Below are 22,660 nucleotides of genomic sequence, written 5' to 3' on the forward strand. Positions count from 1 at the left end.
TTTGATTTCTTTTTCAGGGTGTTCGCTATTGGCATATATAAATGCTAGTGAGTTTTGCAGGTTGATTTTGTATCCTGCAACTTTACCGAATTGGTTGATCAGTTCTAATAGTTTTCTGGTAGAGTCTTAAGGTTTTTCTAAGTATAAGATCACATCATCAGCAAACAAAGATAATTTGGCTTCTTCCTTTCCAGTGTGGATGCTCTTTACTTCTTTCTCTCATCTGATTGCTCTAGCAAAGACTTCCCGTACAATGTTGAATAACAGTGGTGAATGTGGGCATCCTTGTCATGTTCCAGATCTTAGAGGAAAGGCTTTCACTTTTTCCCCATTCAGTATGATACTAGCTGTCAGTCTGTTGTATATGGCTTTTATTATGTTGAGGTATGTTCCTTCCATACCCAGTTTGTTGAGGAATTTTATCGGGAAGGAATGCTGAATTTTATCAAATGCTTTTTCAGCATCAATCGAAATAATCATATGGTTTTTATCTTTCATTCTGTTGATGTGATGTGTCACATTGATTGAGTTGCATGTGTTGAACCATCCTCGCATCCCAGGGATAAATCCCACTTGGTCATGATGAAGGATCTTTCTGATGTATTGTTGAGTTGGGTTTGCTAGTGTTTAATTGAGGACTTTTGCATCGATATTCATCAGAGATATTGGCCTGTATTAAGAAGTCACTGTAAGAAGATGCCTGAGAGTGGATGCTTGGTCAGTGTAATGAGTTTTATACGCGCCTTTTCTATTCTTCAGAAAATAGTCTCCTTTCATATTTACTTTAGAATGTCATGACCCCCAACCTATGGAATTAATTAAACAAAGACACACTTCCAATACACTATTTCACATTCAGAAGGTTTCACAGTCTTTCAGTGTCGAACCTTCTGAGCAAAGCCAGGACAACGGGCTCTAAGCTGACAAAAAAGTTTACCAGTATCTTCCATAAAGATGTCCTTTTCTTTCATATAGATTCCATCCGCCAGTCAGGCCAGACCTTTCAGACTCTGACTTGTAAAAAAAATCTTGTGTAAGGAAAACCTACCAGTTTGCAACTAGTGTTTGGTCACTGCTGAGAGAAACAAATATTAAAAAATAAATAAGTAAAGAAATACATCTCAGAGAGTTAAATAGGCATACTTGGAAACATGACAGGCTAGAAAATGAATTTAATATGGCAGATTTTATTGGGAATGCATCATGAGTCATAGGAGTTCAGAAATCAGGAAGTACAGGGAGAAGAAAAAGATCACAAAGGCAAGTTTATGATTACATCTACTAATCGAGAAACCGCTTGCTCTCCAGCTAATAGAAGATCAAGAGATGGTCAGATCTTGGTAGGCCCACAAGAGATGTCAAAATAAAATTCTCAAAACTAAACATCCTAGAGACCTTCAGTTCTGGCCAAGCTGGAGTTTGCCCTTTCCTCCCAGAAGGTCCCTCTACATCAGAACACCCTGAATGTAACAGCAAACCAGCAAAAGGAACTCTGAAACGTGGAAAGGGGAAAGCAGACTGACTCGTGCTCTCAGGACTCGAGCAAGAACACAGGCAGTGCATTCCCTTGGTTTTTCTAATTCCACCTAATATCCCAGACAGGGTACTGCAGAAGCCCACAGTCCAGAACCACCAACAATGGCAGACACAAAGCTCCAAGAAAAGCCTATTTCCTCTGCCGAAAGACCAGAAAAAAAGTGATCTAAAGACTGAAAAACCTTTGTGACAGATTCCCCTCCCCTACACTAGACAAACAACAATGGAAAAACCTTACCTCCCCCACCCCCCGAGGTTTCAGGGAACAAGAAGGAAACTTGTCTTCTATCCTGCCTCTCTGAAGCAGATGGTGATGATCCAATTCACCAGTCAGGGTAGTGTCAGTGGTGTCCAGCAGCAAGATGAGCCTTCACCTTCACCTGACATCAATAACACTGAACAAGGCAGTCCAAGTTGGGACTAGTAAGCATTCCATTTATCCCCATCTCTGGTGTCAGTGATGCCCAGTGGCAAATTGAACCTTTACACTCATCCAAACTCAATGAAGTGGTGTGAGGTGGGGCTAATCGACACTCTGCTTTCCCCCTCAGGCATTCTGTGCAAGCTAGGCCCTATGGAGAGCTGTGCCTCCGCGTCCACCCATCATCAAGATGGAATCAGGTGGTGGGAGGCAGGGTTTGTTGGCAGTCTCCTTTCCCCCTTCTTCCCCTGATGTTCTCAGAGACCAGTGGGGACCTAGGCTTCTGTCCCACCACACTGCAGCAACAATACGTTGAGTCAGCCATCCAGTTCCCCTTTCCCTGAAGCCTAGCAAGGAACTGTGCCTATACTCCCCCACCCCACCTCTGAGGTAACAAAGTGTTGTGAATTGGTACCCCCTTTTTTATTGGAAATGTTCTCAGGGGGGCTAGGGTAAAAGTTCAGCTCCCACCCCAGCCATCTGTGAAGAGGCAAGGTGAACAAGCAATCTAGCTTCTTAGGATGGTATCAGAACAGGAATCTGCACCTATCACCTTACGATATGATGGGACCACCATCATATATGTGGCCTATCACTGAACAAAAAGTCATTATGCGGTGCATGACTGAATATGGACTGTCTTAATGAAATGTCATCACAGCCTTACGAGGTTGAATTTATTACTATTCCCAGTTTAAAGACGTATAATAAAAGTTTGGAAGAGTTTACCTGGCCAAGGTTATTTAGCTACAAAGTGGCAATGCCACGGATTGAATCCTAAGATATCTGATGCCCATTACCCCATCTACTGAAAGATGACACTGTACTGCAAAAATTAAAACAGACATAGCTGATCTGCTTCTTTACCTGTAATTAGAGTAAAAGAAAACAACAAAGCAAAACATAAAAACAACACAGTGACATGCTAACTGTCATGAAGAAAAGTACCACATGTCTGATAAGGTGATCAGAGATGTACACTAAGTAAGGAAGGTAGCTATATTGATATCTAAGGCCAGGCTGTTACAGAAAAACACATAATGGTATGGGAGTATGCTTGCTGAGCTAGTTTTAGAGCAACAAAAAGGAGGCTAGTGTGGCTGGAGAAAAATCCATTTATTCATTCAAAGTATCCACTGAAGCAGGCATTGATATAGGCACTTAGGATACATTGATGAGCAATAGGCAAAGATATTCGCCCTTCTGGAATTTGTATTTTTCCACCATGGGAGACAGACAATAAAAACCAAAAACAGCATTTGAGCAAAATATATGGTATTTCAGAAGATGACTGTGGGGGGAAAAATCAAATAGGGAAGAAGTGGAATCAGGAGGGTGGCCTGAGGGTTGGACATTCAAACAAATATTGGCTGCCTTGCAATTGATAGTATCATTAGATGAGTGGAAGTTTTCTCCTTTGTGCCGCCTTTGCCAGGCATCAATGTAAATGCTCTATTGGCTTCACTGCAGAGAACAACACATTTTTCCTATCTTTGGTCAGGACTCAGTTCCTTCTTTAATATATCAGAGAACCAGAGACACTAATATCTGACAGCCTTTTGCCATCAAGTGGCCACGGGTTTTTAAAGTACACATCTCCTGCTACACGTCCACTAAATTTGAGCTTTTAACTGCCTGTGTTGAGACGTGGCCTGGTAGAAACCCTCGCTGGGGCCGGGCGCGGTGGCTCACGCCTGTAATCCCAGCACTTTGGGAGGCCGAGTCGGGCGGATTACGAGGTCAAGAGAGCGAGACCATCCTGGCTAACATGGTAAAACCCCGTCTCCACTGAGAATAGAAAAACTAGCCGGGCGTGGTGGCAGGCGCCTGTAATACCAGCTACTCGGGAGGCTGATGTAGCAGAATCGCTTGAACCCGGGAAGCAGAGGTTGCATGAGATGGGATCCCGCCAACGCACTCCAGCCTGGGCATCAGGACTCCATCCTCCATCTCAAAAAAAAAAAAAAAAAAAAAAAAAAAAAAAAAAAAAAAAAAAAAGAAAGAAAGAAAGAAAAGAAAAAGGAAAGAAACCCTGGCTGGTCAGTACCCAGGCCGTGCACAATGGAATTGTGCCTCACTTTTCACCTAAGACGAAATCAGCGGGTGGGGCAGGCTTATAATCAGAGCACCCCTCCCTTTCCACCTCACACACTCCCACCCCGCTGTCCCACAATCCTTCCCGCCCCTCCCACTTTCCCACCCTTGCTTTCTCCGCCATCTCCTTCGCTGCTCCCCTTCCCGCCAGCTCCCCTTCCCGCCAGCTCCAGGAGAGGGAGGGACAGGAGCCTGGCTCCACCTCCCAGTATAGAGCTGATTGGCCAAAGGATGTCACCTGATCAAGCTGAGCCAATTGAAGTCCTCTCCCCACTGCTTCGAGAAGGAACCCTTAGGACGCTGGGCCCCAGTCACAAGATTGCGTCTTGTTTGTGGCAAGATTCTGAGAGGAAGTGTAGCTCCCAGGTTGGTTCCAAGTCTTCTTCCAGTTAGGTAAATTACAACAATATCTTTTCTATAAATTTTCTTTTCTTTTCTTTTTGAGACGGAGTTTGGCTCTCGTTGCCCAGGCTGGAGCGCGATGTCGCGATCTCGGCTCACCACAACCTCCACCTCCCGGGTTCAAGCGATTCTCCTGCCTCAGCCTCCCAAGTACCTGGGACTACAGGCACGCGCCATCATGCCAGGCTAATTTTTGTATTTTTAGTAGAGAGGGGCTTTCTTCATATTGGTTAGGCTGGTCTCCAACTGCCGACCCCAGGTGATCCCCCCACCTCGGCCTCCCAAAGTGCTATGATTACAGGCGTGAGCCACCACGCCCGGCCCTTCTGTAAATTTTCTATAAATTAGGCCTATTTTGGCCTACATTACCTAGGGTCAAGGTTTAGGGATTAATAGGAAAGGCAAATCCAGCTGGATTGCTCAGTGGTCCACTCTCCACTCCACTCTCTATGTGTCCCTTATCCTCACGTGTGATTAGCTTCAATTGTATGGCTAATCACTTCTTGCTCTCTCTTTACAATTCCTCAGGCAGGTTTTCTCTTCTTCAAAAAGTTGTATTTCTCTTTTGCATCTTAGTTTTGTTTCTGGTTAATTTTGATATGGTGGGCTTTAAATTGTAAATATTGGATTGTATAGATATTTTTCTTTCTATTGTATTTCATGCCTTTTATACTTAAAAATGCTTTCCTCATCCGAAGAGTAAATACATATTCACCTATGTGTTGAAGATCACTGGGCTTTCATCTCTTATAACCTTTTTAATGAATGATGTGGTATGAGCATGTATCCCTGTTTGTATGCATCCTTCTAACTATGTTTCAGGTGGTTATTGTTAAGCAGCGTGGTTTATAGGTTGCCAGCCCTTTAGCCACTGATTCTGTCTTTTAAAATTCTTTACTCTGAAATAATTTTAGACTTACAGAAAAGTTACAAAAATGATTATACGGAGAGCCCTCGCCTGGATTTCCGTAATGTTAACATCTTATACAACCATAGAAAAATTACCAAAACTAATTACTACATTACATTGATGTACTAATTAACAGTACTACATCGATGCTAATTACCAAAAGTTAACATTGATGTTATTACATTTATATAACATTGTATAATTGTAATTGTATATGTATATATGCATATACATATAATTGTATATGTATATAAATGTATAATTATATACATTTATATAACATTACATATTATTTAACGTTGATGTTATAACTATTAACTAATCTACAGATTTTATGCGAATTTCACCAGTTATCTCACTGATGTCCTTTTTCTATTCTAGGATCTTATTCAGGACACTTCATTGCATTTGGTCCTCATTTCTCCTTAGAATCCTCCAGGCTGACATTTCCTTAATCTTTATTGGTCTTTCACAGCCCTGACACTTTCGGAGATACCAGTCAGGTGTTTTGTGGAATGTCTCTCAATTTGTGTTTGTCTCATGTTTTCTTATGATTAGATTGAAGTTGTGCATTTGTAGCAAGCACACCTGTTTTATTCTCCTCCCTTTCCCAGTGGTGAGGGAGGGATTCCCACCCTAGTGTTATGGGGGTGACTGAACACATGGTACCCTATACTGGGCAGATGGAATCCACAGCAATTTATTAGTAACATTTACTCACAGCCGGAGAGAGGAGGGCACCTCACGCCAGGTAGAGCCACGCGGTGTCACACTCTGGAAGAGAGTGAACAAGCAGGGGCTTTCAGGGGGAAGTCTTTGTAGTAACCAGAGGATGAAGTGACCGTTGGTTCAGAGGAGGACGACTGGCTTGTTTGAATAATTCTGCAGGCTGGTGGGGACCTGAAACATGCCACCCAGAGATAAGCAGGCACTGTGTCTATTCAACACAATAATAAGGAGGGTACTTTGGCTAGGGGGCCTTTCTCCCTGGGAACCCAATAGGGAAGATAACCTGTGATGAGGCCATTCAGGGTCCTCCTGTTCTTCCCCAGATGTCAAGGCATCCATCTAATTGGGCCTCTAATTTTAGGTCTTATGCCACATTACCGCAAACATGATTTTGTTTCCTTCTGTGTGGATCATATCGGGTACATGACATCCATAATTTGTGTTACTGGTGGTGTTCACCTTGATCACTTGGTTAAAGGGGTGGGAGTTATCTTGCCCCAGTGTAATGCTACTATTTTCTTCTTTGTTAGTAATAAATATAGTATGAAAAGTTCTTTAAGAAGAAACACAATAGATCTTCTTATATTCCTGTTTCTTTGCAGACTTTGACCCACTACTGTTAAAATCTGTCTAGGGATCTTGCCTACAGCAAATATTACCTAATGGTGATTTTCTGTTGTCCTAATTTCTGCTACATTTTTTAACTGGAATTCTTCTGTAAGGAAGAGCTGTCTTTACTCCCTCATTTACTTATTTCTTCAACTTATTTATCTCAGTATGGGCTCTTGAATAATTATGTTATACATACCGGGCTTAATACCCAGGTGACGGGTTGATGGGTGCAGCAAACCACCAGGGCGCAGGTTTACCTATATAATGAACCTACACATCCTGCACTTGTATCCCGGAACTTGAAATAAATTAAAATAAAAATTTAATCTAATTATATCATTATTTTGTTCCTTGAACTCTTCTAGCCTTGGCCATTGGGAGCTCATTTTGGTTGGTTCTGTGGTCTTTTGATATGACCCTATCCTTTTTTGGTACCTTTTTCTGGCACTATAAGATGTTCAGATTCATCATGTGCGTGCCCCCCTCGCCTCACACACACACACCCCTTATAGCCCTGGATTAAAACAACTTCTACAAGGAGCCCTGGTTCCCTTTCGTGGGGAATGACATTTACCAACCAGTATCTTGGTGTGCGTTCATTATTAATGGCGTTTCATTGCCGCTAAGGCTCTCTATGGAAAGGGGTAGGAAATAATGTATGTATATACCCATGCCTATAGACACATGTACATTTATTTTGGTATCTATCTGTATGTATAACTATTAAAAGCCAGGAGCTTGTATTGATACTTTCAATTCCAGTCATTCTAGACTTTCTGGTCGATTCGTTCTCCGACCTGGCTTTCATTATCAGATAGTTTATATACCTGTTTATTTCTGGTCAGTAGATACATAAAGTAGCATCTGAATTGCTAACAAATGCCCCTGTTGCAAACATATTAATAACTTATATTTTTGTACAGTTGTTTTTGTCTTTGGCCTTAGAGGATATGGTCAAAATACTGCTATCCAAAGTTATGTATCTTAGATCTTTTCTTCCTGTCTCCTTCAGGGTGGTTAAGACACACATTTGTAATATTGTTAGTTGAACCTGTTTCTGTTTGATTTGGGGTACCCTCACCCCAATAGCCTGGTTGATTTTAATTTTTTATTTATATTTTGGGTATGTGCAACATTACTATGATCCAAAGAGTCAGGGGTATACAAAAACCTATACTTGGGGAAGTGTCACTCCTTCGTCATCCCTTCTACCCTGTTCCCATTCCCCATTTCTTTCCACTTCTTTCTCTGGCCCTCCCTGTAGGGTAATCAACCCTTCGGTTTCTGGTTTAAATTTTCCTGTATTTATTTTGCCCAAATGAGCAAATACATACACGTTTTCTTATATTCCCTTCTTACACGAAGGATAGCATACTATACATGTTCCTTTGCACTTTGCCTTTCCTACTTAACAGCATTCTTGGAAATCACTCCATATTGTTTCACAGAGATCTTCATCGTTCCTTTTTACAGCTGCATTGTACTCCATTGTGTGGCTGTACCACACATAGTTTATTCAACCACTCACCTACGTTTGGGCATTTGGTTTTTAATATAGAAACCAGGTCTCGCTCTATAATCCAGGCTGACTGAAGTGCAGTGGCACAATCATAGCCCATGGTAACCTCAAACTCCTGGGCTCAAGCAATTCACAACTGTCTCAGCCTCCCAAGTGGCTAAGACTACAGGTGTGTGCCACCATGCCTGGCTAAATAAAGACTTTTTTTTTTTTTTTTTTTTTTTTTTTTGTAAATACAGGGCCTTGCTATGTTGCCCAGACTGGTCTGGATCTCCTGGCCTCCAGTGATCCTCCCGCCTTGGTCTCCCAAGTGCTGAGATTACGGGCATGAGCCGTGGTGCCTGGCCTGTATGGGCTTTTAAATTCCTTCCAAGATTTTACAGTTACAGACATTGCTCCCGCGAATAAACCTGGACATGATTTTTATTTTATTTTATTTTTTTTTGTATTGGTAGAAATGTACCTTCAAGGTATATTCCCACTAATAGGATTTTTGGGCCAAAAGTTAAGTGCACATGTAGTTTTCTCAGGTGTTTCCAAGTTTCTCTCCAGAAGGATTGTACTGGTTTTCGTTTCCATTAGCAATATAAGAGAATGACAGTTTGCCCACAGCCTCACTAACAGAACACGTCGCCTTAGTTTTGAAACTTTTTTCTACAGGTTAGGTGAGAAATGGTATCTCACTGTTTCTGTGATGTACCTTTGTCTACATTTGTGAGTAAGTTTTGACACTTATCATATATTGAGGACTGTTTTTATACTTTTGGTTGGAATTATCTGTTCATATATTTCTCCCATATTTTTATTGCTGTTGTGGTCCTTCATCCCTCAATGTTTAAGAGTTCTCTATATATTTGGAATGTTATCCAGTTGTCTGCGATATATGCTGCAAGTACTTTATACCAATTCGTCAGTTGCTCTTTGATATATTTATGAAGCATTTGCATCACTTTCATTTATCCTTATGTGGTCAAATCAATAGACTATTTTCTTCTTTCATTGCCTCCGGAATTTGAATCTTAGTTAGAAGGCCTTTCCCTACACTGGGGTTCTGCCATGTTTTCTTTTCTTTTCTTTTTCTTTCTTTTCTTTGGTTGATATGGAGTCTCGCTCTGTCGTCCAGGCTGGAGTGCAGTGGCGCGATCTCGGCTCACTGCAACCTCTGCCTTCCAGGTTCAAGCAATTCTCCTGTCTCAGCCTCCCGAGTAGCTGGGATTACAAGCGCCTGCCACCTCGCCCGGCTAATTTTTGTATTTTTAGTAGAGTCGGGGTTTCACCATGTTGGCCAGGCTGGTCTCAAACTCCTGACCTCAGGCGATCCACCCGCCTCAGCCTCCCAAAGTGCTGGGATTACAGGCGTGAGCCGCCCCTCCTTCCCCGACCACTGCCATGTTTTCTTCAAGAACTTACATGGTTTCATTTGTTATGTTTAGATCCCTAACCTATTTGCAGTTTATTCTTGTGTACGCTGTGTTATGTGGATCTACCTTTATTTTTCTGGACGTCTCAGTTGTTCCAGGACCATTTATTAAATGTCCATCTTTGCCCTAGAGAGTTTATATACCATCTTTATCATGTACTAACTTTCATACGATTTGGTTGTATTTCTGAGTTTTCTATTCTAGTCCACTGGGCTATTAGTCTATTCTTGCACCAGTGCCACAATGTCATAATTACAGGGGCTTTATAGTGTGCTTTTCTGGCTGGTATCATAAGTCCCCTCTCATAGATTTTCTTTTTCACATGTTTCCTGGCTATGCTTGCATGTTTTCAAAAAGTATATTAACTTTATTATCAATTTTCCTAAATGCATAAAAATGTGTGCTGGCATTTCTGAGGCTGAATTAAATTTATACGCCAATTGAGGAAGAACTGACATCTTTTTAATGCCGAATTATTCCATCTAGGACAGTGATTTAGTCTGTTTGGACTGCTATTACAGAATACCGTAGACTAGGTTGTTTATAAATGACAGAAATTTATTTCTTGCAGTTCTGGAGACTGACAAGTTCAAGATAAAGATGCTGGCTGATTTGGTGTCTGGTGAGGGCCCTCTTCCTCATCGATGGTGCTTTCTAATTGTTTCCTCAACATGGTGGAAGGGACAAGGCAGCTCTCTGGAGCCTCTTTTATGAGAGAACTAATCCCATTCATAAGGGCTCCACCCTCATGACCCAGTCACCTCTCAAAAGGCCCCACCTCCTAATGGTATCACCTTGCGGGTAGAGATTTCAAGATAGTAATTTTGGGGGTACACAAACATTCAGACCGTCTCAGACAGCGTATGTGTTTCCATTTGTTCAAGTCTCCCGTGGTGTCATTCAGGCATATTTTACAATTTTTCTTGTATACATGTTGTTACCAAGTTTATTCCTAAACTTAAATCCTTGTTGCTAGTGTATATGGGGCCTTGTCTGTGAATGCGTCCTCCAGCTGCTTATTTTTTGTGTGTGTATTAAAAGACTGCTGATTTTTTTGTATGTTAATTTTATACTTTGCTACCTTACTGACTTCTTTTACTGGTTCAGTTGATTTATCATTGTTTCTATAGGGGTTTTCAGGTATACTATAATATCATCCGCACATAGAGATGGCTTTACTTTTCTTTGTAAAAAGTAAGTTTTATTGTGTATATCTAAGGTATACAACATGGTGTTATGGGACACATATAGATAGTAAAATAGTTACTATAGTGGAACAAATTAACATACCCATTATGTCACATAGTTACCCATTTTTGGTTTTGGTAGCAGGAGGTGCTAAAATCTATTCATTTAGCTGAAATCCCACATCGTATCTAAAATCTATTCATTTAGCAGAAATCCCACATTGCATTTAATAGTACAATTGTATAAACTGTATTCCAGCATGTTGTGCACTAGATCTCTAGTCTCTTTCATCCTATATATCTGCTACTTTGCATCCTCTTACCTACATCTTCCCCTTTCCTCCTCCCATCCCCTCCGCCCCACCCCGACCCTGATAACCACTGCTTTATTCTGTGTCTCTGTATATTTGAGTTTTATTTTACTTTCATTTTTTAAGATTTCACATATAAGTGAGATCATGCAATATTTCTCTTTCTGTATCTGGATTATTTCACTATTATTTCATTGTTATGGCATAATGTCCTCCAGATTCATCCATGTTTTGGCAAATGGCAAGATCTCCTTTTTAAGTGTATATATACAACACAGTTTCTGTATCCGTCCGTCCCTTGATGGACACCTAGATTGTTTCCATATCTTGGCTATTGTGATTAATGCTGCAGTGAACATGGGAGTTCAGATACTTTTCAAAGATCAGCTGCTTTTAAAAGGTGGTTATTTTATTTCCTTTGAGTAGATACCCAGCAAAGGAGTTGTTGGGTCGTATGATAGTTCTGTTTTTCACTACCATATTTTTTTCTTTTTTGTAAAATAGAAAAATCTAGAACGACCATTTTATTTCTAAAACAGAAAAAAGAATCTATTAGGTACCTCCATACTGTTTTCCATAATGGTTGTCCCTATCTACATTCCCATCAACAGTGTACAAGGGTTCCCTTTTCTCCACAGACTCGGTAATGTTTGCCATCTCTTGACTTTTTGATAATAGCTATCCTAATGGTTGTATGGTGTTGCCTCATAGTAGCTTTTATCTGCATTTTCCTGATGATTAATGATGTTGAGCACTTTTTCATATACCTGTTAGTCATTATGTATGTCTTCTTTGGAGAAATGTCTATTCAGGTCCTTTGCCCATTGATTAAATTTGATTGCTTTTCTGCTATGGAGTTGTGTGATTTCCTTACAAAATTTGGATATTAACTCCTTGTTCATATATGTGGTTCGCAAGTATTTTTTTTCCCAATGTGTAAGTTGCCATTTCATTTTCTTGATTGTTTTCTTTGCTGTGCTTTTTAGTTCTTCTTATTCATTCCTAGGAAAATGATCGATTTCTCTAGTCAATTGACTAATACTTGTAATACAAGATTGAATAGGTGTGAGGTAGTAGGCATGCTTTCCTTGTTCCTGATCCCAGGGGAAAACTTTGAGTGTCCCCCAGCAACCCCATTAAATGAGTTGCTAGCATTAGGACTTAGGTATATATGTTTTATCATGTTAAGAAAGCATCCCGTGGTCCCTATTTTCTTAAGGCTTTTCTATTTTTTAACAGAAAGAGGAATTGAATTTTTCCAAAGGTTTTTCAACATCTGCGGTGATAACCATATGATATTTGTCTTTAAGTGTATTAATATGGTGGGTGATATCAAGGTACTTTCTAATATTGAACTAATCTGTATTGATGGGAGAAATCCCACTTTGCCAAAGTATATTATGATTTTTCAAATGTGTTGTTGGATGTTGTTTGCTAATATTTTATCTAGCATTTTTGCATCTACACTTATCTATCCATGTCGCACTTGCTTCGTAAAGGGAGTTATGAAAATTTCCTTTATAATGCTGTTGAATAATTTATAGAGCATTGGCACTGTGGTACTATCTGATCTTTGACGGTTCAGTAGAATTCACCTGTAGTAGCATCTGAGCCAGGTGCTCCTTGGGAGTTATTCCTTAATAACTTTTTCTATTTTTTTTTTCTGTGAAAATTGGCCAATTTAAGCCTTCCAGCATTAGAGTAAAAACCTTGATAATCTGTATTTTCCTAGGAAATTATTTATTTCATGTGTATTTTTGATTTCTTTATATACAGGTTTGAAAAGTAACCTAATCTTTTCTGTTTAAATGATTATCATTTGTCATTTATTATTTTGCATATTTGTGCTCTCTCCCTTTCTTCCTTCATTAGTCTAGCTAGTGAGTTTGTCCAATTAAAAAAATAGGATTTTGATTTAATAAATATACACACATTGTTTTTCTACTATGTATCTTATTAATGTCTGCTTATTTATTCATTCATTCATTCATTCATTCATTTTAGTGACCGAGTCTCCCTGGATCACTCAGTCTGGAGTGCAGCGTTGTGATCATAGCTCACTGTAGCCTTGAGCTCTTGGACTCAAGCAATCTTCCCACCTCCGCCTCCTCAGTAAGTAGGACTACAGGCATGTTCCATCATGCCCAGCTAATGAATCATTGTTATTATTATTATTATTATTATTATTATTATTACTGTAGAGGCAGGGTCTCCCTATGTTGCCCAGGCTGGTCTCAAACTCCTGGCCTCAAGAGATCCTCCCGTCTCAGCCTCTCAAAGTGGTTGGATTACAGGTGTGAGCCACCAAACCCGGCAATTTCTGATTTTATGTTATTTCTTTATTTGTGTTTATTTTGGTTTCCTGGGTTGTTCTTTTATTAGATTTTTGAGGCAATGCTTTACTTTATTTAATTTTATTCGTTCATTTTCACTGATGAGAGTATTTAGTGCTCTGAATCTGCTTCCAATCAGTGCTTTAAATATCTTCTACAGATTCTCATATGTAAGCTCTCATTGTCACTCTTCTTAAATATTTCTGTAACTTCAGTTTGCATCTCCTCTTTATCTCGACATTTGCTTAATAGAAGGCTTAACATTTTTTCCAGGCAGAAGATCCTTTCTGCTTTCAGTTTGTGTTAGTAAGTTCTACTTTTGTTGCATCGTGATTGCAGAGGGTTGGTTGTAATATTTCTACTTTATGGAAATTAGTGAGGTAATTTGATCACGTTTTGTTAACGTGCCATCAGCTTTTGACAAGGTGGTATATTCTTTATTTCCAAGGTATAGATTTATGTGTGTGTATGTATGCCTATGTGTGTATACAAACACACAATGTATCTTATTAATTGTGTTGTTTACATTTTCGGTATACGTCTCTTTATTGTACCACTGGAGTTGCCTTGTACTGAGACTTGCCATGTATTAAATCTCCTATTATTACTGTGCTTCCATGTCTCCATACCTTTTGGCATTACAAAGGTGGTTGCTATGTTATTTGGTGCATAAATATTCCTAAGTATTATATCTTCACCGTGAATTTTCAATTTTAACGTTGGCATGTAAACTTTGATGTTAAAAAAATTATTTTTAGCACCTGCTTTCTTATTGAACATTTTACTCTCTGGTCCACTAGTTTGTTTTTAACCCCCAATCTCCTTTTAACACTCGTCTACTGCCTTATGAAAAAAAAAAAAAGTTTCTTTTCTTTTTTTTTCCTCTCTCTCTCTCTCACTTCTCTTATTTTACTTGCACTATTTCTTTTTTCCACAATATAAAATAAATGCACATTAGTCGTTTTCCTTGCTCCACCTTTATTTTAGTATTAGATACCAAATGCTCGCCATCAGATGTCGTAGGGAAGATTTTCCTGTCATTACCTGTGGAATCACAATCCCAGTTTATCCTTTAGAATATAAGTTAGCAAATGTTTTCTGTAAAGAGCCATATAGTAAATATTCCAGCCAATGGGCCATAGTTTGCAGACCCTTGCTCTAGTGGAGTACTCAGGAAGGGCTGATGGGCACGTAATTTCCTAAGTTCCTGTCTGCTTTTCTATAAGCTGTGATACTTGTGAAGGATCAGCTGAGCTGGATATCAAATCATTACTTCAGACTTTTTTCTAAGCCCATTTCTGAGTTTAGAATTTTAAATAATATTCTAATTCAAGGCAGGTTTTATATCCTCAAATGCTTGTTTGAATGGAAGTAATTCTGTCTGGAAGGTTGACGTACAGTTTCCTTCTGTTTCATGGTTGTTTAATATGTGTGAAATTTTGTCTTCTGCTCTTTTACTCTTTCTGGAATGTTTTTGTAAGGAATTATCGTTCCTTTTGTTCATTTTTATGATATTGGCTTGTTTTACCAGATTCCTATTTTAATGGTGCTATTTTCTGTCAGTGTAGAAAAATTCAGGCCTTAGATTTACTGATTTCGCTTGCTTGTTTTGGTAGTGGACAAAGAAGTTACGAGTGCTCTGATTCTGTGGTTCTCTTATGTCTTGTAAGATTCTTCATTTTCCCCTTTTGTTTCCTTCCCCATCATTACCAAAGTGGCAAAGCATGCTTCTCCCTTTCCGTTTGCCACCCCTACTCTTCCCCAGAAGCTGTGCATTTCAAAGGCTACGTTTGTTTGTTTGTTTGTTTGTTTGTTTATTTTGAGATAGAGTCTCGCTCTGTCTCCCAGGCTGGAGTGCAGGGGTGTGATCTCGGCTCACTGCACCTTCTGCCTCCTGGGCTCCAGCGATCCTCCCACCTCAGCCTCACGAGTAGCTTGGACCACAGGCGCACAACACCACACTCGGCCGCTGTTTTAAGTTTTCATAGAGACGAGGTCTCACTATATTGCCTAGGCTGGTCTGAAACTCCCGGACTCAGTGATCCTCCTGCCTCGGGCCTCCCAAAGTGATGGGATTACAGGCGTGAGCCACTGCACCCAACCCAAAGACTGCATTCTAAGATCATCTCTACCTCTTTAAATTACACATATTTTAGGGGATCTTCCCTATAGTCCCTGCTCTTATTATCTGGGACACCTTTTTGGTATTTTTTAGACTTAGTCTGGGCTCAGTCATTTTAACTGTAGTTTCGGATCAACTTTAGGCCCCTTGCCTCTTCCTTTCTCTGTGTCTCTTGCAGCTTTTCTGGGTCTGTCTCTGCTTGCCACAAAGCCTAGTGATGGGAGCATGACAGATCATGTGCTGGGATTTCATGCTTTTTCTCCTTTTACTCACTACTAAAGATTTGGCATTATCTGTTTCTAAGTAACGATGAGGATGTGGCTTCTGTATAGATTTACCTCTTCCTTTCTGATTGGTTTATATCCTTTTGACACGAAACATTGGGAGGCAGGTGCCTGGGTGGTCGACATTGCCTTCTGTTGACTTACAGCTGATTTCAAATGGCATTTTATCTTATCTAAATATATATGTGTGTGTATACACACACAGACAGACAGACACACACAGAGACATTTATACACACATACAAGTCTATTTCTATTCCATGTCAATAGTAGAGGTCTCTTGAAGTGGTTGTTTGATTCACCATATACTTGTTCAATACATATTTCATTTATTGCTATCTTTGGTGGCAGGCAAGAGACTGTGAAAATCCTCTCAGGATATGTGAATGTTCCTCACCCTAAAGCAGGTTCATGTCGATGGACCAAAAGGTGCCAGCCACACTGCTAGAGCTTGCTGCATGGAGTCGGCTGAGTGATGAGCCTGCAGCTATCCATGCTCTTGAGGAGCTCCCATGAGACCTCTTTGTTCCATTGTTCATCACTGCCTTCTTAGGTGGGCAGAAGATGAAACTGAAGGCCATGGTGAGGATTTGGCCCTCCCATTGTCTCCATGTTGGACCATTGAGTGTACAGGAGTCACACTATGAAATCTTGGGAGCCACGATTGATGGTCCGCAGATCTTCCCTGCCCAGAGCTCTTCCTCTTGGTAACCCTATGTACACTAGAGACGTAGTGAGTCATCAGGAGGGTATGCTGGAGCCTGAGGCAGGGGGTGGCCTAACAGTCTCCCAAACGTAGTTGATGGTGAATGCCGAGGATCTCTGTGAGGTTGTTGATCCAACGCTTGGGGTCACCTCAAGGACTCTAATGTCTTACAGAGGTGATTATGGAATAGAGGTGATTGAGAATACTATTGATGGATTTACCTACTGGGTATGATTACATAGAAGAACAACATGGACATTGAGACTAGGGAGGATTGGAGGAGAAGGAAGGATGGGAAAAACAGTAAAAGATGTTGAGTTTGTACGGAAAAAAACTTTGTTGGTAGATTGTTTACAGAGTGAAGAGCGAAGATAAAGGTTTGTCCCTCCTTCCCCTCATTGATGTTGCTGGGTTATATTAAAATCGGCTACCTTTCATATTCTGTCTCTTCCTCTTCCTGCAGACGGCCAAAACGGAGGTCCTGGATTTAAAGCAGGACCCAGACAGCAGAACCACGTGCTCTGAGATCAGGAGCACATTCTCGTTTTGTTTTCAGTCTTGTGTTTACTCTCAACACTCTATCCTGAAAATAGAAGAAGCCAAGCGAAGTGTTAGGTGCCTGGAAATTGTGCATTTAGAGTGTGAGTCTCAGCCCATCCAGGGAATGCATGGGATTGTTAGTGGACATTTCCCTTGATGGTACCTTGAGAACAAGGCAGTTCTTTTCTTTCCTTTTGGGTAAAGTTGAGCAGAGCCTTGGGTCCTTGTATCTCTGCTGCACAGATTTGCAAATTCCTCAAGTGTCTGCCCACAAAAGCGTCCTGTAGTTTTTGGATCTGGGATGCACTGATCACCTGGAAGTAGATCAGGCTTATTTGAGTGAAGCCCTTTTGACACAGATGATCCACCAGGACAGACTTGGTCTGTCTAAAATCTTTTTAAAATCCTGTAAGAGGAGAAACTTCTCACCTCTTCTCACTCATCTTGAGCAGATGAACAACCTCCAGGAACTCAGCTTGTCTTTCTTCTGCCTCACAGATCAGCTGGACAAAATTTTCGGGTGAGAAGTTGGGGAAGGACCTGGGTTCCCTGAATGCCCCATTATGAACAAAGGACTGCGACTATTCTTAGATATTCTTTTTTTTTTTTTTTTGAGATGGAGTATTGCTCTGCCGCCCAGGCTGGAGGTGCAGTGGCACGATCTCGGCTCACTGCAAGTTCCGCCTCCCGGGTTCATGCCATTCTCCTTCCTCAGCCTCCCTAGTAGCTGGGACTACAGGCGCCCGCCACCATGTCCGGCTAATTTTTTTGTATTTTTTAGTAGAGACGGGTTTCACCATGTTAGCCAGGATGGTCTCGATCTCCTGACCTCGTGATCCACCCGCCTTGTCCTCCCAGAGTGCTGGGATTACAGTCGTGAGTATTCTTAGATATTCTTAAACACATTGTAAGCTATTTCTCCTTCCACATCAGCACAGGCACTACTGGGTGTTTTAAACTGGCCAAGCTAGAGAGTGTGGTCCCTCATGCTGAGGAGAAAGACACGATTAGAAAAGTCAGCTGTGCCCAGTCAGTCAGTCAGTCAGTCAGTCAATCAACCATGTGCAGACACTAAGATAACTCTGTCGACATATTGGTGAAAAAGACAGCAGTCCTTCTTTTATTGGAGTATGTAGCCTTCTAGAGAGGAAAGGGAGGCATTCAGTCGGAGAAATATCTGATGCTGTAGCACTGATGCACATCCCCATGGGCTGGTCACAATAGGTAATACCGCCAGATCGTTTTGTTCCTGTAGTTTTCCCGAGGCTTAGGACAGGAATGGAGAAATTGTCATTTGGAAATTCATCAAAGGGAATTCTCAGTCGGCTGCTTTCCCAGACCCGTCCCCATCAAATAACTGAACTAGATACACGCTAATTATACCGTAGGCACTAAGTTAAATTCTTTTTCACTTAATCTATCCCACAAGCCTCTATAATAATCGCTGTTGTGCACATTTGAAAGATTAAAAAACTATCTCAGCGTGGAAAAGTAACTTTCTTAGGGTCACAAATCTATTGAGTCTGACTCTAAAGTTCACAATGTTAACTGCTGTTGCAATGGATATACAGATTACTTTATTCTAGAGTCATAAGTATCTATAATTCAGGACTGCTTGCTCTAATCCAACCCTCATTCTTCAGAAATGCCTTCCTTTTTTCTCTCTACAGAGTCCTGCCATCTCATTTTTGTACACTGTATGTGTCTTTCTGTGGACTTTATACCAGAGACATCACTGTCCTATCCCAGAGCTCTCAGGTTACCCACCTAAGACTGTTGAGTCTGACAAACAATCAGATATCTTGGGAAGTTTCTGAGCCATTCCAGGCTCTGCTGGAGATGGTCTCAGGGGCCCTGCAGCATCTGGAGATAGACAACTGCCCGATAACTGATTCTGCTTTCTCTGTTGTCATCCCAACCCTGAACCACTGTTCCTACCTCTGTGTCTCTAGCTTTGTCTTCAACCCCATTACAATGCCTATGCTCACGAGTCTTCTGCAGCACTTAACAGCCTTGATGGAGTTGAAGCACGTGATTTATCCTGTCCCTGTCCATTGCTATGAACAATGGCATTCTCATGGCAGTTTGGACATACAAGCTTGCTGAAGTGCAGGCCTCATTGAAGGTGATGCTGCAGGCAGTACCACAGAACGACGTGAACTAGACCACCCACTCTGAGTGATTTTCACAGGGCAAGGAGTTGTTTCATCACCGATGTGTGGCCACTAAAACACTTGAGTGTTCTTGCCTGAAGCCCAATTTGTAAAGACACATAATGTACAATTCTGCTATTCCAGGAAACTGGTGTTAGGAAGACTGGATGTGTAACTGACCTCTATAAAAGAAAACCTCTAAGAAGGAAACAGCAGACTTTACGAAGTCCTGTGGGTCTCTTGTTCACTGTCCTCTACATCCTCCTCCTTGTTACTGACCACAGTGTTGGGTACGTGACATGGGCTGACCCAGTCGTGGCACACCATTTCCCTGTCCACACTGATCGGTTCACTTATGGGTACTTGACGCAAGTCAGGACAATTGAAACCTTTCCTGGATGTTTTTCTGGAGTAGATGCTGGTTACTGAAGCCAATAATAGTAATAATATTACTCACTGAGGTCCTTTAATCTTCTTGTGTTCATGATTGCCTTAGGCTGCTTATGACAAACCATTGGCAATTAAAATGAAAAACAACAACAAACAAACTATGCCCACTACCTACTGGTGCCTTTATCAGTATATTGCTATCTCCTTTCCTAGGTCTCAGAAGCGTGGGGCTCAGTTTGCCCTTATTTCACACAGATTCACCAAAGATCTGTTATTAGCTAGGTACTGTTCCTGCTGCTAAGACTGAATAGGCAAACAAGACCCTACACGACGTCACTCACAGTACAGATCTTCCTATGATTTGTCGGTTTCCCCGCTCTTTTCTTAGGGGATTTGGGAAAGTTATTTAACCCATCTATATCCCAGATTTTTTTTTTTTTTTTTTTTTTTGCTTTGCCCGTTGCATACTCTGCTCAAACCACATTGGCCTCTTTATGCTGTTGGATAGCTCATCAAGACTCAGGCCATAGCTTAAATGTTACATCCTCCGAGAGGTTTTTCTCTTCCCTCTCCTTACTTATCCCACTTCTCTCCCATTACTTCCCTTACTTCATCATGCTGTTTTAAAATGTACCATGTACATTTCCTTCATGGTACACATCATTCCATATGTATTTGCTCCCTCTGCTCTTCCCCTAGAGTTGCACTGTTCAGTATAGTAAACACTAGCCACATGTAGCTACTGAGCACTAGAAATTTGGCTACTCCAAAATGTGATATACGATAACTGTAAAATGCACGTGGTATATTCAAGACTTAGTGAGAAACAAAAATGTAGAATAACTAGTTAATAACTTATTTGTATTGTTTATGGGTTGAAATGATAAGATACTGCAGGTCAAAGACATAGTAAAAAAAAAGAAGACAGATTACTAATGTGTTTGCATTGTTCAACATGTTGAAATGATAGCACTGCGGCAAAGACAATCACTCTGAGCATTCCTATTGAATACCTCCTTGGAAGACCCAATCGGTACAATAAAGCAAAGGAAAGTACTAAAAGGCACACAGATTGCAAATGAAGTCATGAAAAAGTGTCCCTATTTACTGACATGATGGCTATGTATAAAATTTCTAGGAATTTATGAAAAACCTCCTAGAACTAATGAGTGAGTGTACCTAGATTGCCGTATACCAGGTCAATATTAAAAATTGGTCAACCGTATTTTTACATACAGTCCTCCCTTTGCACAGTTCCGACATGCACTAAGGTCATTTACCGTGATTTAGTTAAATAACACCAGCCCCTTCACAGTATGGGTCAAATTTCACTTACCATGGTAAACTGACTGTCAGTAACTACATAAAGACCAAACATTGCTGCTGGCTCTTCGGTCCACAAATCGCTACTGAAATAACAGATGAGAATCATGATCGGTGGCCAGTCATGTCACTTCTTTCAAATTCTGTTTGTGTCACTCCACAAATCACTATTTAAATTATAGATGAGCATCAGGGTCAGTGACCAGTCATGTCACTTTTCTTTCAAAATCTAATCATCTTTGGTCACTGAGTATCTATTATTTATTTCATGCATCAACAGCCAAGAATGAAGCTGAGTTTCCTCCTTGTCTTCCAGTGAACCACTCATATGACATTTTACCAAAGAACTGGATAGTTTAAAAAGGTAATTGGCCAACAAAGACAAAAGCATGCAAACAAATGACAAAAAGTAATGCTGGAAGTGGAAATTGCAAAATGGTTTTGATGGAAAGGATTAAGATATCTCAGTGAAAGTGACACTTGCAAAAAAAAAAAAAATTACACTATAGGATTCCTTGGAGATATTCATGACATAGAAGGAACAAAGAATAAAATTGTGGAAGCTGATCAACACTCGAAACTGAGAAACAAAATTTGCCAAGTCACGGGAAAAAAATGTCTACTCCGTGTCACAATTAATAAGATGAGAAGAAGGCAAGAAGTATTCATACTTCTCTTTTTTTTTTTCCATGAGAAATTTCTGGATTTAGTTTTATTTGGAATGTCACCACCTTCTCTGGCAATAATATATGGTATAATTATTTTTAGAATGTGATTACTTTATTAATATTTGAAGACATTTTTATGTTTTGAGCACTTTTCTGAAACAATAGCTTCTATTTTAGTGAATAGTAGTGGAGAAGGTCATAATTGATGTTTTTCTGTAACATTAAGCTAGTATTGGTAGAAGCAGTTAGATAAATTCAAGTCCCCTGACTCCAGTCAGAAGACTTTCTCTAAATTACTGTGACTTTGTAAAATATTCTTAATTTGAATTTTCTTATTAATCCAATAGTTATTTACATTGATCTTAAGTAAAATTTGTATGTGGCGGCCAGGCGTGGTGGCTCATGCCTGTAATCCCAGCACTTTGGAAAGCTGAGGAAGGCGCATCACTTGAGATCAGGAGTTCGAGACCAGCCTGGCTAACTTGGTGAAACCCCTGTCTCTACCAAAAAAAAAAAAAAAAATTGTCAAGTGTGGTGGCGGGCACCTGTAGTCCCAACTACTCAGGAGGCTGAAGCAGGACAATCGCTTGAAACCCGGGAGGCGGAGGTTGCGGTGAGCCGAGATCACGCCATTGCACCCCAGCCTGTGCAACAGAGTGAGAGTCTGTCTCAAAAAAAATTTTGTATGTGGCTAGTTATTAATTGTCAATTTCACTTTCATTGACATTTCTGCTTTCACTTCGCAGCGCTTTAAAAATATGAACTCTTGGATTTCTGCTTTCATGAAGTTAATGTCATTTTTAGGCCTAAAACTTTTTCTTTTTAAAAAATTCTCATGTGTTTTTAAATTTTGTTTCATTTTATTTTAAGTTCCGGGATACATGTGCATGATGTGCAGGTTCGTTATATAGGTAAACGTGTGTCGTGGTTTGCTGCACCTATCAGCCCATCACCTAGGTATTAAGTCCCGCATGCATTAAGCTATTTATTCTGATGTTC

At 40.4% G+C, this 22,660-nt stretch overlaps 1 protein-coding gene across 2 annotated transcripts in view; it reads left to right on the forward strand.

Annotated features, from left to right (window-relative positions):
* The first annotated feature begins 4,309 nt into the window (after positions 1–4,309).
* The window catches only part of LOC126945992 (nuclear RNA export factor 2), a 71,397-nt gene continuing 53,046 nt past the window's right edge, over positions 4,310–22,660 (forward strand). Inside the window, exons 1-2 of one of the 2 annotated variants that reach the window (XM_050775943.1) lie at positions 4,310–4,444; positions 13,147–13,254. The gene's annotated coding sequence lies outside the window, so the exon portion shown is untranslated. The remainder of the gene's footprint in view (positions 4,445–13,146; positions 13,255–22,660) is intronic. The other variant, XM_050775945.1, reaches the window with a different exon arrangement.

The sequence above is a fragment of the Macaca thibetana genome, chromosome X, assembly GCF_024542745.1.
Source record: "Macaca thibetana thibetana isolate TM-01 chromosome X, ASM2454274v1, whole genome shotgun sequence".
NCBI classification, from domain to species: domain Eukaryota; kingdom Metazoa; phylum Chordata; class Mammalia; order Primates; family Cercopithecidae; genus Macaca; species Macaca thibetana.